The sequence below is a fragment of the Ornithorhynchus anatinus genome, chromosome X5 (genome assembly GCF_004115215.2).
Source record: "Ornithorhynchus anatinus isolate Pmale09 chromosome X5, mOrnAna1.pri.v4, whole genome shotgun sequence".
Classification (NCBI taxonomy): Eukaryota; Metazoa; Chordata; class Mammalia; order Monotremata; family Ornithorhynchidae; genus Ornithorhynchus; species Ornithorhynchus anatinus.
This window is the reverse complement of record NC_041753.1, coordinates 56,718,563-56,735,206: the sequence shown is the minus strand read 5'-3', so window position 1 is coordinate 56,735,206 and position 16,644 is coordinate 56,718,563. Positions and strand designations below refer to the sequence as shown.

The window sequence follows — 16,644 nt, the reverse complement described above, 5'->3', positions numbered from 1 at the left end:
AGAGAATAGGGTCATCTTTTGCATTATCTACGGTGGGCAACTTCTTACTTAAAGGGTGAACAGCCAAAGTGTTTGCGCCACAGCAAAGCTACTCAGATGATCGCGGCAATGAAGAGTATTATCCGAAAGTCCCCCTAGCCTCGAAAGTTTCCTTACCTATGATTCCCAAAGCTAACACTGGCCTCTCCAAAACCTATCATAGCATGTCGATAGCATGGCGTAGTAGATAGAGCATGGGCTTGGAAGTCTGAAGGTCATGGGTACTAATCCTGGCTCTGTCACCTGTCTGCCGTGTGTCCTTAAGCAAGTCACTTAACATTTCTGTGCCTCAGTTTATTCACCTGTAAAATAGGGATTGAGACGGAGTCCCATGTGGGACAAAGGACTGTGTCCAACCCGATATGCTTGTATCCACCCCAGCACTCAGTACAGTGCCCGGCACATAGTAAGAATTTAACAAATACCATAATTATTATTACTATAGCAACTGAAACGACGTAGCTTCGTGGTTGGAGCAGGAGCCTGGGAATCAGAAGGATGGGGATTCTCATCCTGACTCTGCCACTTGTCTGCTGTGTGATCTTGGGCAAGGCATTTAACTTCTCTGTGCCTCAGTCACCTCATCTGTAAAATGGGATTAGGACTGTGAACCCCATGTGGAAAATGGACTGTGTCCAACCTGATTGTCATACGTCTATCTCAGCACTTAGTACAGTGCCTGGCACATAGTAAGTGCTTTAACAAAGACCATAAAAAAGGTGGGGGGAGAAATACACACATGTGTCATTACCTACTGTTTACTCATACCATCAGCTGCTAAGAATTCATAAACCTTGCAGGACTGTATTTCTTAGCCCCACCCTTCCCTCTAATCTCTTCCTCCCTCTCACTGCCATTTACCATCAGTGGCCATCATCTGTTCTTCACTATAGTCCACCTAGCCCAGCTGACAACAATTAAAACTTCACTGTTCAGCTGTCAAATACCATAATCCTCATTTTACCTCTAGCAATGCAGACAAAAAAGAGAAGGGAAAGTCCCAACCTGAAGGTGCTTTCAATCTTTGCAAAAACAATTCTTTTTATATATATATATATATATATATATATATATATATATAGGAGGCAGGACACAGATCGCTATTTGGCAGAATTCTTCCACTATTCTGACTGTAAGCTTCTTGTAGGCAGGGAATGTGCCTACCAATTCTTTGGTGGTATACTTTCCCAAGCACTCAGTACAGTGCTCTGCACACAGTAAGCACTCAATAAATACCATTGATTGGTTGACTGATTCTGCACTACTGGGATATCTTCAAGTCTGGGAAGACAAGACTAGGCATTTGTACTTTGTGGAATCACTCCTATGACTCCTTAATAAAGACCTCCTTGTGAGATCTTAACAATGCCTAATTGACACTGACTAACTCTTATTCAAGGTTGATTTAAAATCCAAGATAACACTGCAAAAGAAAAGGGACATCCACCTCAGACTGGGATTCACTTCTCTCCCCATTCAGCTGAAAACCAGAATTCAGCCTAGGCTCTCAGAGGAAAAGGCAAATGTATAATCCTCACCTGGCAAATTACAGATGTGAGGCTATCCAGAAGAGTTGCTTCACTTCCTCCCTAAATCAAACAAGTTTGGCAGTAAAATCAAGAAGAAAAACAAGTCTGACTGACTTCTCTTTTAGAGTGTTATTCTTCTGGCCTTCGTTGAGTAGTTAGGTCCACACCCAGGAATAAAAATTCACCAACTACTTTTAGTTTTCTTGAGAGGAATTGTGGTTGTATTCATATTCTTGAGCCTTGTACTTCTTTTAAAAAATGCAATTTTCTCCCAAATTAGATAGTACTGATTGAAAACAGAAATGTTCCGGTTTTCTTCACTGTGAACATACCCGTACAAGTTTATAAAACAGCTTTTTAAAAGATGGGAGAACATTTTGGATAAAGTAGCAATCACATCTGCATTTCTCTTATTTTTAAATTGAGGAAACATATTTGCATATTCATAAATGATACACTTATTCTATATACATTACCATCCCTGAAGTAGCATGTGCCCAGCATCTAACTGAAAGAATATAGCAAGTCTACAAAAAATGTTAATAGTTCTCATTCATGTTGTTCAAATTTCTTTTTTATGTTTCTTTTTACTTAAGTAGCTTTTACCCTTTTTTGTTCATTGTTCATTTAATTTGTGTATGATTAGAATATTTGGCTGCAAGCCTAAGATCTTTTAGCTTAGTAGTATGGAAAATAGAAGATTGGCATTGGTGAAAAAGGGACCATGGACAATATTTGCTAGCTAGCACAATTTCACTATATAAAAGGATGAACTATCAACAATAACTCCCTTTTCCTCCCACCAGCTAACCCACTCTCCTGTTCTCCTCCATTTGTATGTGATGATGACACTGACGATGCACACATCAGTTGTGTGGGTGTGGTCAGAGCCTGCTTCAGACATTTGGCCACCCTGAGGGGAAAAAAAAATTGCTATTCTTTCCTTATGGTGGCCTTTCTGGACATACTGTGGCTGTTGCACTGGGCATGCAGCACAATGTAATTTGACATATCAATCGATCAGTTATGTTTATTGAGTGCTTATTGTGTGAAGAGCACTGAACTTAGTCCTTGGGATAAAACAATATAACAAAGTTGGTAGAGACGTTCTCTGCCCACAAGAAGAGGCATGGCCTAGCAGATAAAGTAGGGGCTTGAGAGTCAGAAGGACCCGGGTTCTAGCTTCTAACAACTTCTGGGTGCCAACAGTTACCTATCTGTATTCAATTGTATTTATTAAGCACTTACTGGGTGTAGAGCACTGTACTAAGCGACTGGGAGAGAACAGTAGAACAATAAACAGACAATCCCTGCCCACAGTGAGCTCACAGATTACGACTGAGCCCCATGTGGGCTGGGCAATTTGCTTGTATCCACCCCAGCGCTTAATACAGTGGCTGGCACATGGTAAGCACTTAACAAACATCACCATTATCACTGTAATTCCAGTGGAGCTTACAGTCTAGAGGAAGAGACAGACATCAAAATCATTATGGATACCTACATAAGTGCTGTAGGGCTGAGGGTGGGGTAAATGTCAAATGCTTATTAAAGGGTACAAATCGAAGTGCAAGGGTGACGCAGACACATACAGATCATTTTGTTGAAGTCCGCTAGAATCTATGTCAGGAATATGATAATAAAAACAAACGACAAATAACATCTAACATTTCAACCTTACAATTAGCAGATCTCAAAATCGCCATGTTTCAAAGTTTGATAGAGAATCCCTGCAATGTTCCAAGGCTGCCATCCAGCTCCCACTTTGGCAGTTGCCTTGAGGAGGCTGCCTCTCTTATTTACCATCCACAACAGGCCCAGGGTATAGCTGACAAGTTCAATGTAGGATTACCAACCATCCCTTCTACACTGTGCGCCAACAAAGACACCCTTGCTGCACTATACTAGTTGCTCTGATCACAGATTTTGCTGCTCTGAATTGCAATCATTGCAAATGCTGTCTTCATAAAGAATTATTTCTTTCCCAAATGCCACCACTGTTGTCTTTCAACTGTTGGCTCTTTTTTTAATGCTATTTGTTAAGCACTGACTTTGTGTTTTAAAGTTCAGCACTTTAAAGAAGCAGCGTGGCTTAGTGGGAAAAGCATGGGCTTGGGAGTCAGAGGTCTTGGGTTCTAATCCCAGCTCCGTCACTTGCCTGCTGTGTGATCTTCAGCAAGTCACTTAACTTCTCTGTGCCTCAGTTACCTCATCTGTAAAATGGGGATGAAGACTGAGCCCTACGTGGGACAACCTGATTACCTTATATCTACCCCAGCGCTTAGAACAGTGCTTGGCACATAGCTCTTAACAAATACCAACATTATTATTATGTTCATTCATTCATTCAATAGTATTTATTGAGCGCTTACTATGTGCAGAGCACTGTACTAAGCGCTTGGAATGAACAAGTCGGCAACAGATAGAGACAGTCCCTGCCGTTTGACGGGCTTACGGTCTGATCGGGGGGAGATGGACAGACAAGAACAATGGCAATAGATAGAGTCAAGGGGAAGAACATCTCGTAAAAACAATGGCAACTAAATAGAATCGAGGCGATGTACATTTCATTAACAAAATAAATAGGGTAATGAAAATATATACAGTTGAGCGGACAAGTACAGTGCTGAGGGGATGGGAAGGGAGAGGGGGAGGAGCAGAGGGAAATGGGGGGAAAAGAGGGTTAAATTGTGGAGAGGTGAAGGGGGGGTGGTAGAGGGAGTAGAGGGAGAAGGGGAGCTCAGTCTGGGAAGGCCTCTTGGAGGAGGTGAGTTTTAAGTAGGGTTTTGAAGAGGGGAAGAGAATCAGTTTGGCGGAGGTGAGGAGGGAGGGCATTCCAGGACCACGGGGGGACGTGGCCCAGGGGTCGACGGCAGGATAGGCGAGACCGAGGGACGGTGAGGAGGTGGGCGGCAGAGGAGCGGAGCGTATGGGGTGTGCCAGGCACTGTACTGAGCACTGGGGAAGATACAATCCCGGCTCTGCCACGTATCAGCTATGTGACCTTGGGCAAGTCACTTAACTTCCCTGTGCCTCAGTTACCTCATCTGTAAAATGGGGATTAAGTCTGTGAGCCCCATGTGGAACAGCCTGATTACTTTGTATCTACCCAGGTGCTTAGAATAGTGCTTGGCACATAGTAAGCACTTAACAAATACCATCATTATTATCATTATTATAGAAACTAATCCGGTTGGACACAGTCCCTGTCCCACGTAGGGCTCACAGTCTTGATCCCCATTTTGTGGACGAGGTAACTGAGGTACAGGAAAGTTAAGTGACTTGCCCAAGATCACACAGCAGACAAATGGCAGAGCTGGGATAAACACAGGTCCTGCTGACTCCCAGGTCTGTGCTCTATCTACTAGGCCATGCTGCTTCTTATGCTGCATCCCTAATACTGCCCAGACAGAGCTCCCCTTCTCCCTCTACTCCCTCTACCACCCCCCCCTTCACCTCTCTGCAGCTTAACCCTCTTTTCCCCCCATTTCCCTCTGCTCCTCCCCCTCTCCCTTCCCATCCCCTCAGCACTGTACTCATCCGCTCAACTGTATATACTTTCATTACCCTATTTATTTTGTTAATGAAATGTACATCGCCTTGATTCTATTTAGTTGCCATTATTTTTACGAGATGTTCTTCCCTTTGACTCTATTTATTGCCATCGTTCTTGTCTGTCCGTCTCCCCCGATTAGACCGTAAGCCCGTCAAACGGCAGGGACTGTCTCTATCTGTTGCCAACTTGTTCATTCCAAGCGCTTAGTACAGTGCTCTGCACATAGTAAGCGCTCAATAAATACTATTGAATGAATGAAAGAATACTGCTCACCAACATATGTCTAGATCTCTGGCTCGCCTCACCTCACCTCGCCTAAGCAAGGAAGTGTCCTCCAGATCTATAATAGGACCAGTCATGAATCCTATTCCACTTACGTTGTACAAGTTATCTGTCCCTTGCTTTTTTCCCTATTTCAAAAAGTAATGCAGTACATGCCACTTACCTAACATGAATGTTGTAGGGATCAATTAGGTTTTCTTTTACTGGAAAAGTGTGCCATAAAATTCTGGTACAAAGTACCGTATACACAGTTACTTTAACAGTATCACTGTTGCTGACAGTTTTATCATTTATTTACAAAGCATACTAATTGTCTAATTTTTATCTTGAATGTTTTTTGCCTTAAATTTAACTTCAAAGTAACATGTTCCCTCTCAAGCACTCTATTCCCACTAGGTATAATGCTAGCAGCTTCTCTCCTATCTGCCCCGCAAGACTGCTAGTGGGAAACTGTCCACAACATTCAATTTGTAATAAAATAAAAAGAAAAAAGTGTGGCCTATGACCCCTGGGCCTGGGGGTCAGAGACCTGAGTTCTAATCCTGAGCCTGCCACTTTTCTGCTGTGTCATCTTGGGCAAGTCACTTAACTTCTCTGTGTCTTAGTTCCTTCAACTGCAAAATGAGGATTCAATCAATATCTGTCCCCCACTTGGACTGTGAGCCCCATGTAGGACCTGATTATGTTGTATCTACCCTAGGGTTTAGTACCGTGCTTGGCTCATAGAAAGCACTTAACGTACACCACAATCAGGCATAGCGCAACTCCAGTGGTTGCCTATCAACCTCCGCTCCAAACAAAAACTCCTCACTCTAGGCTTCGAGGCTCTCCATCACCTTGCCCCTTCCTACCTCTCCTCCCTTCTCTCTTTCTACCGCCCACCCCGCACGCTCCGCTCCTCTGCCGCCCACCTCCTCGCCGTCCCTCGGTCTCGCCTATCCCGCCGTCGACCCCTGGGCCACGTCCTCCCGCGGTCCTGGAACGCCCTCCCTCCTCACCTCCGCCAAACTGATTCTCTTTCCCTCTTCAAAACCCTACTTAAAACTCACCTCCTCCAAGAGGCGTTCCCAGACTGAGCTCCTCTTCTCCCTCTACTCCCTCTGCCATCCCCCCTTTACCTCTCCGCAGCTAAACCCTCATTTTCCCCTTTTCCCTCTGCTCCTCCACCTCTCCCTTCCCATCCCCACAGCACTGTACTTGTCCGCTCAACTGTATATATTTTCGTTACCCTATTTATTTTGTTAACGAATTGTACATCGCCTTGATTCTATTTAGTTGCCATTGGTTTTACGAGATGTTCTTCCCCTTGACTCTGTTTATTGCCATTCTTCTCGTCTGTCCGTCTCCCCCGATTAGACCGTAAGCACATCAAACGGCAGGGACTGTCTCTATCTGTTGCCGACTTGTTCATCCCAAGCGCTTAGTACAGTGCTCTGCACATAGTAAGCGCTCAATAAATACTATTGAAGCACGGGCCTGGGAGTCAGAAGGTCATGGGTTCTAATCCTGCTCTACTTCTTGTCTGCTGTGTGACCTTGGGCAAGTCACTTTACTTCTCTGTGCCTCAGTTACCTCATCTGTAAAATGGGGGTTGAGTCTGTGAGCCCCATGTGGGACAGAGACTGTGTCCAACCCGATTTGCTTGTATCCACCCCAGCGCTTAGTACAGAGTCTGGCACATAGTAAGCACTTAACGAACACCATTATTAATTGAAGCAGCATGGCATAGTGGATAGAGCATGGGCCTAGGAGTCAGAAGGTCATGGATTCTAATCCTGACTCCACCACTTGTTTGCTGTGTGACCTTGGGCAAGTCACTTCACTTCTCTGGGCCTCAGTTCCCTCATCTGTAAAATGGGGATTAAACTGTGAGTCCCACGTGGGACAGGGGACTGTGTCTAACCCAATTTGCTCGTATTCACCCCAGCACTTAGTACAGTTCCAGGCACATAGTGAGCACTTAACAAATACCGTAAGTATTAATTATTATCATTATTAATTCGCAGATAAATGGTTACATACTATACTGAAAGCATCATCTTCAGGACTTCCACTGGATGGGATCACAGAACTGTACACACTTTTTAAATTAGCACTTTGGGGGAGTGTTACAAGCTGAAGGGGTTGTAAAACACCCTCAGCAATTGATCATATTTTTTTTCTATGTAAAATTCTGAACTACTGAGAAATGCCCATTTTTGAACAGGATAATTGTGTTGATTCATTTTACTCTAAATTCTACCGAATAAGAGGGAATGAAGCAGAGAGAGCAATAACTTTATGCAAAGTGAGGGCTCTGAAAAATCAGTATGGAGAAATGGAGGTGCCCGGAACACTTCACCTGGATGTGAAACCTACAAAAGCAAATGACACACTTAATATGACACCTTGGAAAGTGGGGTGATGAATTTGGTTCCAGCTGTTGAGCTGATGAATAAAGCTGATGAATCAGAATACCTCATTCAAACATTATGTTCAAGGGGAAATGTCATGCTACGCTAAGACTACAGCACTCTACCAGTTTCAATGGCACCAATTTTTCTTCCCTTAATAAGGGTTCCTTTGGCACCTGATAATTTCACCACCCCTTTCATTGTTTTAATAAATGTTTCCTCTCCTTTGTGACCCAGCCATTGTCTTTTAAATCAAGGCAGGTGAGCTTACGAAACTAGAGAGATTTTAAAAATACATTAGCATAAACCACAAAAGATTTCCAGGGCAACTAGGACTGCCTTTGGGAAACCCCAACTGCATAAAAAACATTCTAAAATGAGAATGAGTTTCTGAGCTACAGTTCAAAGAAGTATTATATTTGAAAGGAAGAGGAGGAGGGTTTGGGGGGAAATTGGGGGAAGAGATGGAAAAAGAGAAGAATAGAAGAATAAAATCTGGTGTGCAAGTAAATTAACCTGCTACACGAAAGAATTAGGCAAGACTTAAAGGAAATCAGGTTCAGGCAAAAGTACTTCAAGATTCAAAGGACTATTCCTTAAGGCTCTCAACACTGTCATTACAGTGGTCATCACACACCACCTAGTTAAGTGTGGGAAAAAGAGTTGGTGCAAAATGTTGAGGGATGGAAAAAAGTTTTAAAGGCCTGATACTTTTTGATTTTTTAAGTTCCTGTAAAGCAGGGACTAAAAGTTCTGTAATACAGAACTAGGGATCATGCTCTGCCAATGTCTTATCTCAAAATCAAGAATGATGCCTTCTCTTGCCTCAAGCAAATCGCTGAAAAAATCTGCCTGGTTTCCTAAGGTGAAAATGAAGGTATTATTTCTTTCCTTCCTGACAGGGAGGTTGGAAGAGAGATGATATAATAAGTGGATGCTTGAGTGATCCCTGCTGATGAAAAGCTCTACATAATTACTGTATTATTATTCTATTGCCAAAAGTACTTTAGCTGTATGTGGTAACAAAACAACAAAAAAAAACCAAAAGAAAAGGCCATTGTAACCATGAAAGCAAGTAGGGAAGGAGAGAAAAGAAAGGGGAGTGGGAGTTTCAGGCATGAACTAAATAAGAATTAATCACTGGGGATTTAAATATCTTTAACAGTGTGACAATTCTACTCACAAGCCTTTTGGGGACACACCTTCTTTTATGTTTCCTAGTTTCAACAACCAGAACAGAGGTTGTTTGCCAAGTATTAGATTACACATACTTTCTGCACAGCAGCAATTCAAGGGATAGCCTGCTGGAGCATGTATGTGTGGTGTAGCTTGGAAGCTCCTCCTCCAAATGTAACCGGGAAGGGATAAGGTATGGAGGCAGCTGCTTGGCTTCCACGTGAATGAGAGTCAGGAAAGGAACTATGGAATTGCCCAATCTCGATGTTATTAAGGAGTGCAGATTTGAAATGAAATAATTTTTCATCAGCAAGGACGGTGCATGCTTTCTTCATCCTATAAAAGGCCCTGAGCCACCTCTGATTCAGTCCATCACGTACCATGGCAAGGTCTATCCCTAATGCAATTCTGTTTGCCATTTTTGTCTCTGCCCTGGCTTCTTTTCTGTCTCAAGTCCCTCAGATCTCTAATTATTCTCCCTGGATCACCATCTTGTTCACACAAATTATTTTACCCGTTCTAATCTACTCTTGCTGCTTCTCCAAAGTTCAAAATATCATAATAATAATAATAATAATAAAATGTCAGGATTGCCCCCAGCAACAGGCCAGGGTTACAGAGAGGGGGTGGTATTTATTGAGCACTTACTATATGCTGAGCACTGTACTAAGCGCTTGGGAGAGAATACCGAGTTGGAAGACACAACCCAGCCCACAATGAGTTTACAGTCTAGAGGGAGGGATAAAGGGTGCAAATCCAGCATTAACTGTGAAATCCATTGTGAAAAATAATCAAATATAAATAGCTATTCCTTTTTACATAGTCCTATTTAGAAAATGGCACACACATTTAGGAAATCATTTGTTTATAAGGTCCAATACTAACAAAAAGGAACTCTCATTCAATGCTATGACAGCATAAGATGAATTATTGTTAAAAAAAGTTCTTAACCAATGGCTGGGAGTTGCTATTTGAACTGGTAAACAATGAGTAAACAAATTCAGCAGAATCCTTCATGCACAAAGAAGATAAATCTCATTTTGAGGAGTACTATCCAGATTCAAGTAATTTGACTGATAAGTGAAGTAGGAAGATTTGGGCATTATACTTTTATTTGAACAAGTCCCTTCTAAAATGTACTGTTGTCTTTAGTGCTAGTTCTTGTCTTAAAATTAGGCCTTGGAGCTGTTAGTTTTTTAGAAATGAGATTCACAAATAGCAGCAGTTTTCTAAAGCTAAAAAAGGCAGTGAATCTAGGCAGTCCAAAACTCAGTTTGATCAAATTCTTAATGCCTGATTCCTTATCAAGAGCACACTGAAATATAACAAATGATCTCATCCTTGATCCCCACCAGAAACATGCAACACTGTGCAACGGCTGGAAGTGGGAAAAACTGAAATCACCACAGAAGTGGGGTCCCTGGATTATTAAACTGTTTAATTATTACAATAATTAATTACAATTATCATACTTGTTAAGCGCTTACTATGTGCCAAGCACTGTTCTAAGCACTGGGGTAGATAGAAGTTAATCAAGTTGGACAGGTCGCTGTCCCCATGGGGCTCACACTCTTAATCTCGATTTTACAGACAAGCTAACTGAGGCCTAGAGAAGTGACCATGGTAACACAGGAGACACATGGCAGAGCCGGGGCTAGAACCCAGGTCCTTCTGCCCCCCAGGTCCGTGCTCTATCTACTAAGCCATGCTGCTTCTCCTAGGATCCAAGAGGAAGGAAGACACTATAAACAAAAGAGATCAAATTCTTGAGAAGCTTAAAATAACCACTTGATATAACACGGATCAACTTGGGAAAGGCCACATAGCAGAACAGTTCAAGAAACAGATTGCTTGACAACTCTTCAATCACTCAATGGTATTTATCGAGCACCCACTATGTGCAGAGCATTATACAAAGCGCTTGGGAGAACACAACAGAATAGTAATAGTAGTAGTAGTATTTGCTGTAGTTAATTAATTAATCACATTTGTTGAGCGCTTACTATGTGCAAAGCACTGTTCTAAGTGCTGGGGGGATACAAGGTGATCAGGTTGTCCCACGTGGGGTTCACAGTCTTAATCCCCATTTTACAGATGAGGGAACTGAGGCACAGAGAAGTGAAGTGACTTGCCCAAAGTCACACAGCTGACAAGCGGTGGAGCCGGGATTAGAACCCATGACCTCTGACTCCCAAGCCCGGGCTCTTTCCACTGAGCCACGCTGCTTCTCTTAATGAATGCCCACTAGGTGCAAAGTATTAAATGCTTGGGAAATTAAAACAGACAAGACAAAAACCTTTACAAACAGAGTAACCTAAATAAATGAGTTCATAATTGAATATACATATACATACAGTCCTATTTCTCCTTCCCTCTCCAGAAGGTACATGGCTTACTTTGCTGGTGGTAAAAGGGAGAACTGGGTTGAAAATCTAGTATCCTCTTGCAATGTTGGATTTTCAATTGTTTAGAAACTGAGGCACCACGTAACCACTACTTCATTATATCTTCTCTGATACTGGCTGAAACTTTTTTCTTGAAAATTACTGGTAGTTGATGCCTACCTGAATCAAGCTAAACAATAATTTTTCAAGCATCTAGAGGCTTGAAATGTAAGGATTTTAGTGATAAATATATTAGTATTAATGCAGGTGCCACATCTTAACAAAAATAGCCTTAAAAAGATTATACCTCAATGGGGCTATAGTTCAACTAATATAAGATTAAATTTTCTTCACAACCACACTGTATCTACTTGCAGTGGCATTCAGCTCATACTCTCAGGCCCGGTTTCTTAACCAATATAACATCTAGCTCCAAGATGCAATGTCTCATATTCAGCAACTTTCCATATTAGTACAAATGTCTGATCCACGATGGCAGAGGTTATTAATGATGTGTTGTGGTATCAATGTAATCTTGTCAAACACATGGTTGTTTCCTAGAATAGTAAATATGTAAAGAATGTTTCTACTTTAGCAAGTGAATCATTTCCCAGAATAGTAAATATGTAAAGAATGTTTCTACTTTAGCAAGCAAATCATGGATCTTCACTAATAATGGTGACTATCCAGGACATCAAAGTACAAGAAATTTTCCAAAGTTACAACAGCTTATAAACTGTAGTTAACATATAAAGTTAATAGAGATTGGAATCAACTTTTTTCTCAACCAAGTTGGTGTCATTTAGGAAGGTTAGGTGCAGTTCAATCGTAAATTCTATTTTGGATATTGATGACAGATACCTAATTAAATGAAAAGACCTACAGAGGTAAAATGCATTAGAAATACATTTTCTAAAAAGGCACAAAGAAACATATCATAAAAAATGCAGACTGCAAAGGTTAAATGCCAGTGACTTATCCTGTTGACTATGATGAAAGAATCCTGGTTCTGACAGACTTCTAGGGTGATCACAACCTACTCATAAACTCTTTGTCTCACTTGCTTAACTGATTCAAGCACTCGTCATATCCTTTCCCAGACTGCTGCATCAGCCTCCTCACTGACCTCCCTGACTGCTGCATCAGCCTCCTCACTGACCTCCCTGCCTCCAGCCTCTGTCCTCTCCAGGCCGGACTTCACTCTGCCACCTGGGTCATTTTTCTAAAGAGATGTTCAGTCCCTGTCTCTCCACTCCTCAAGAACTTCCAAAGGTTTCCCAACCACCTCCACATCATAGAGAAACTCCATACCATCGGCTTTAAGGCACTCACTCAGCTCTCTCCCTCTTACCTAACCTCACTGACCTACATCGACCCAATCTGCACCCTCTGCTCCTCTAACCCCAACCTACTTGCTATTCCTTGCTCTAGTCTCACCTGCCATTGGCCCCTTGCTTGCCCTCCTTCCTGCCTGAAACTCCCACCCCCTTCATATAATAATTGTGGTATTTGTTAAGTGCTTATGGTGTGCCAGGCACTGTACTAAGCACCAGGGTGGATAGAAGCCAGTCAAGTTGGACACACTCCCTGTCCCACATGGGGCTCCCAGTCTCATTCCCCATTTTTACAGACAAGGTAACTGAGGCCCAGAAGTGAAGTGACTTGCCCAAGGTTACACAGCAGACAAGTGGCGGAACCAGAATTAGAACCCACAACCTTCTGACTCCCAGGCCCGTGCTCTATCCATTATGCCATCCAACAGACCAGCACTCTCCCTATCTTCAACTCCTTACTAAAATCGTGTCACCTCCAGGAAGCCTTCTCTGACTAAGCTCTCTTCCCCCCCACCTTATTTTCCCTCCCTACAGCCAACCCATGCACTTGGTCCCACCCCCTACACACGTATTAGGTGCTTCCCCCCACGCCTTACGCCACCGCACTTATGGACATATAACTTGATACTTGGTTGCTTCCCTCACCTGTAATTTAATATCTGTCTCCCCCTCTAGAGTATAAACTCCTTGAGGGCAGGGATCATGTCTACCAATTCTACTGTATTGCAGTTTCCCAAGTGCTCAGCAGGGTTTTTTTTGGCATAAAGTTAGTGCTCAATAAATACCACTGAATGACTGATTTGCAGCCTGAAGACTCATTGATATTAATGGCAACATTAGGTTCATTACAATGGAGTCTTCTGGTAATAAGAAAAGCAGGTTTTAATCATTCAAAGGGGGAAAAAGAAGAGCTGCATTCACATTAAACTGATTTTTTAAAACAAAATTAAACTAAAAATCTATCAAGTGCAATGAGCTACAGGTCAGAAATCTGCCCAAAAAGTCTTTCAGAGTTTCATTTTACTTTATTATTATTATTATTTTTGTATTTGTTAAGCACTTACTATATGTCAAGCACTGTTCTAAGCACTGGGGTAGATACAAGTTTATCAGTTTGGACACTGTCCCTGCCCCACATGGGGCTCACATTCTAAGTAGGAAGGGGAACAGAGCTAGACTATAAACTCCCTGAGGGCAGAGAATGTGTCTACAAACTCTGTTATACCATACTCTCCCAAATGCCTAGTACAGTGCTCTGCACAGTAAGCACTCTATAAATGTGAGTGATAGATTGATTGAACAGGCATTTAATCTCCATCTCACACTTGAGGAAACTGAGGCACAGAGAATAATAATAATAAATAATGATAGTATTTGTTAAGTGCTTACTATGTGTCAAGCAGTGTTCTAAGCACTGGGATAGACACAAGCTAGTCAGGTTGGACACATTCCCTGTCCCACATGGGGCTCACAGTCTTAATCCCCATTTTCCAGATGAGGTTAACTGAGGCACAGAGAAATGAAGGGACTTGCCCAAGGCCACACAGCAGACAAGTGGCAGAGCTAGGATTAGAACCCAGGTCCTTCTGACTCCCAGGCCTGTACTCTATCAACTAGGCCATGCTGCTTCCTAAACTTGGGAAGAGAGAAGAGCTCGGTCTCCTTTGCTGGCGCCTCCTCCCCCTCCTATCCTTTAACTGTTGGAGTTCCTCAAGGGTCAGTTCTTGGCCCTCTTCTGTTCTCCATTTACACTCACTCCCTCGGTGAACTCATTCGCTCTCACGGCTTTGACTACCATCTCTACGCAGAGGACACGCAGATCTACATCTCCGCCCCTGTCCTCTCCCCCTCCCTTCAGGCTCACATCTCCTCCTGCCTCCGGGACGTCTCCACCTGGATGTCGGCCCGCCACCTAAAACTCAACATGAGCAAGACTGAGCTCCTCATCTTCCCTCCCAAACCCGGTCCTCTATCCAGACTTCTCTATCACCGTGGATGGCACGACCATCCTTCCCGTCTCTCGGGCCCGCAATCTCGGTGTCATCCTTGACTCGTCTCTCTCGTTCACCCCACACATCCTATCCGTTACCAAGACCTGCTGGTTTCACCTCTACAATATTGCCAAGATCCGCCCTTTCCTCTCCACCCAAATGGCTACCTTACTATTACAGGCTCTCGTTATATCCCGGCTAGACTACTGTGTCAGCCTTCTCTCTGACCTCCCTTCCTCCTCTCTCGCCCCGCTCCGGTCTATTCTTCACTCCGCTGCCCGGCTCATCTTCCTGCAGAAATGATCTGCGCATGTCACTCCCCTTCTTAAACAACTCCAGTGGTTGCCTATCAACCTCCGCTCCAAACAAAAACTCCTCACTCTAGGCTTCGAGGCTCTCCATCACCTTGCCCCTTCCTACCTCTCCTCCCTTCTCTCTTTCTAACGCCCACCCCGCATGCTCCGCTCCTCTGCCACCCACCTCCTCACCGTCCCTCGGTCTCGCCTATCCCGCCGTCGACCCCTGGGTCACGTCCTCCCGCGGTCCCGGAACGCCCTCCCTCCTCACCTCTGCCAAACTGATTCTCTTTCCCTCTTCAAAACCCTACTTAAAACTCACCTCCTCCAAGAGGCGTTCCCAGACTGAGCTCCTCTTCTCCCTCTACTCCCTCTGCCATCCCCCCTTTACCTCTCCGCAGCTAAACCCTCTTTTTCCCCTTTTCCCTCTGCTCCTCCACCTCTCCCTTCCCATCCCCACAGCACTGTACTCGTCCACTCAACTGTATATATTTTCGTTACCCTATTTATTTTGTTAATGAATTGTACATCGCCTTGATTCTATTTAGTTGCCATTGTTTTTACGAGATGTTCTTCCCCTTGACTCTATTTATTGCCATCGTTCTTGTCTGTCCCTCTCCCCCGATTAGACCGTAAGCCCGTCAAACGGCAGGGACTGTCTCTATCTGTTGCCGACTTGTTCATCCCAAGTGCTGAGTACAGTGCTCTGCACATAGTAAGCGCTCAATAAATACTATTGAATGAATAAGTTAAATGACTTGTTCGTTCATTCATTCATTCATTCATTCATCCATCCATTCAATCGTATTTACTGAGCGCTTCCTATGTGCAGAGCACTTGGAATGTCACAGCAAGCGACTGGCAGAGCAGGGTTAAGAACCCTGGTCCCCTGCTTGCCAGGCCCTGATCTTTCCACTAGGTCATGCTTTTTCTCAACCAAGCCATAAACTCTTAGTCTTAGTTTGCTTAACTGATTCAAGCACTTGTCAAACCCCTTTCCCGACTACTGTATCAACCTCCTCACTGACCCTCCCCCCACCATCCCCCAACTTATGTACATATCTTTACACTCTATTGTTTCCTGCGCCTGCTTTACTTTGGTGTGTCTCCCCTGCAGCATGTAAATTCCTCGGGGGCAGGAAGCAGCATGTCTATTAACTCTATGGAATTCTCTGATGTGTTCCGCACAAAGTAAGAACTCATTAAATGCTCTAGATTGACTTGATTGATCCCAAGGTCCCTGGATTTGCTGAGGAAAGAAAAATACCCAGTAGCCTAGAGGCCTGAGTGTCAGTGACCTTGGACAAATCACTTAATGGTTTGGTGCTTCAGTTTCCCCATCTATATGATGGGGAGGATCATAACAATAAAGATAACCACAAATGCCCAAGATCTGATTTGAAGCATCAATCCTTGAATCTTGTGGCTTGTTACAGGCACAGGTGCCAACTTTACATTATGATCCTGGTAGGCGATGGGGAAGATATGGCTTCCCATGATCGCGGTGGAATATGGCTTCCCAGGAAAAGGTGAAAAAAGGCAGGAAAGAAAGACGATACAGCCGGAGGGCCCAAAGGCCTAGCCTAGAAAGAACTCAGAGACACTAACAGAGTAAGAGTGCCCCAAAAAACACATCCCGACATGGAAACTCAGAGAGGAGAGGT

The 16,644-nt window shown here is 43.5% G+C and overlaps 1 protein-coding gene across 2 annotated transcripts in view; it reads right to left on the bottom strand.

The window, feature by feature from the left end:
- The window catches only part of TJP2 (tight junction protein 2), a 124,507-nt gene that overhangs the window by 74,074 nt on the left and 33,789 nt on the right, over positions 1-16,644 (bottom strand). The gene's annotated exons all lie outside the window — the stretch shown is intronic.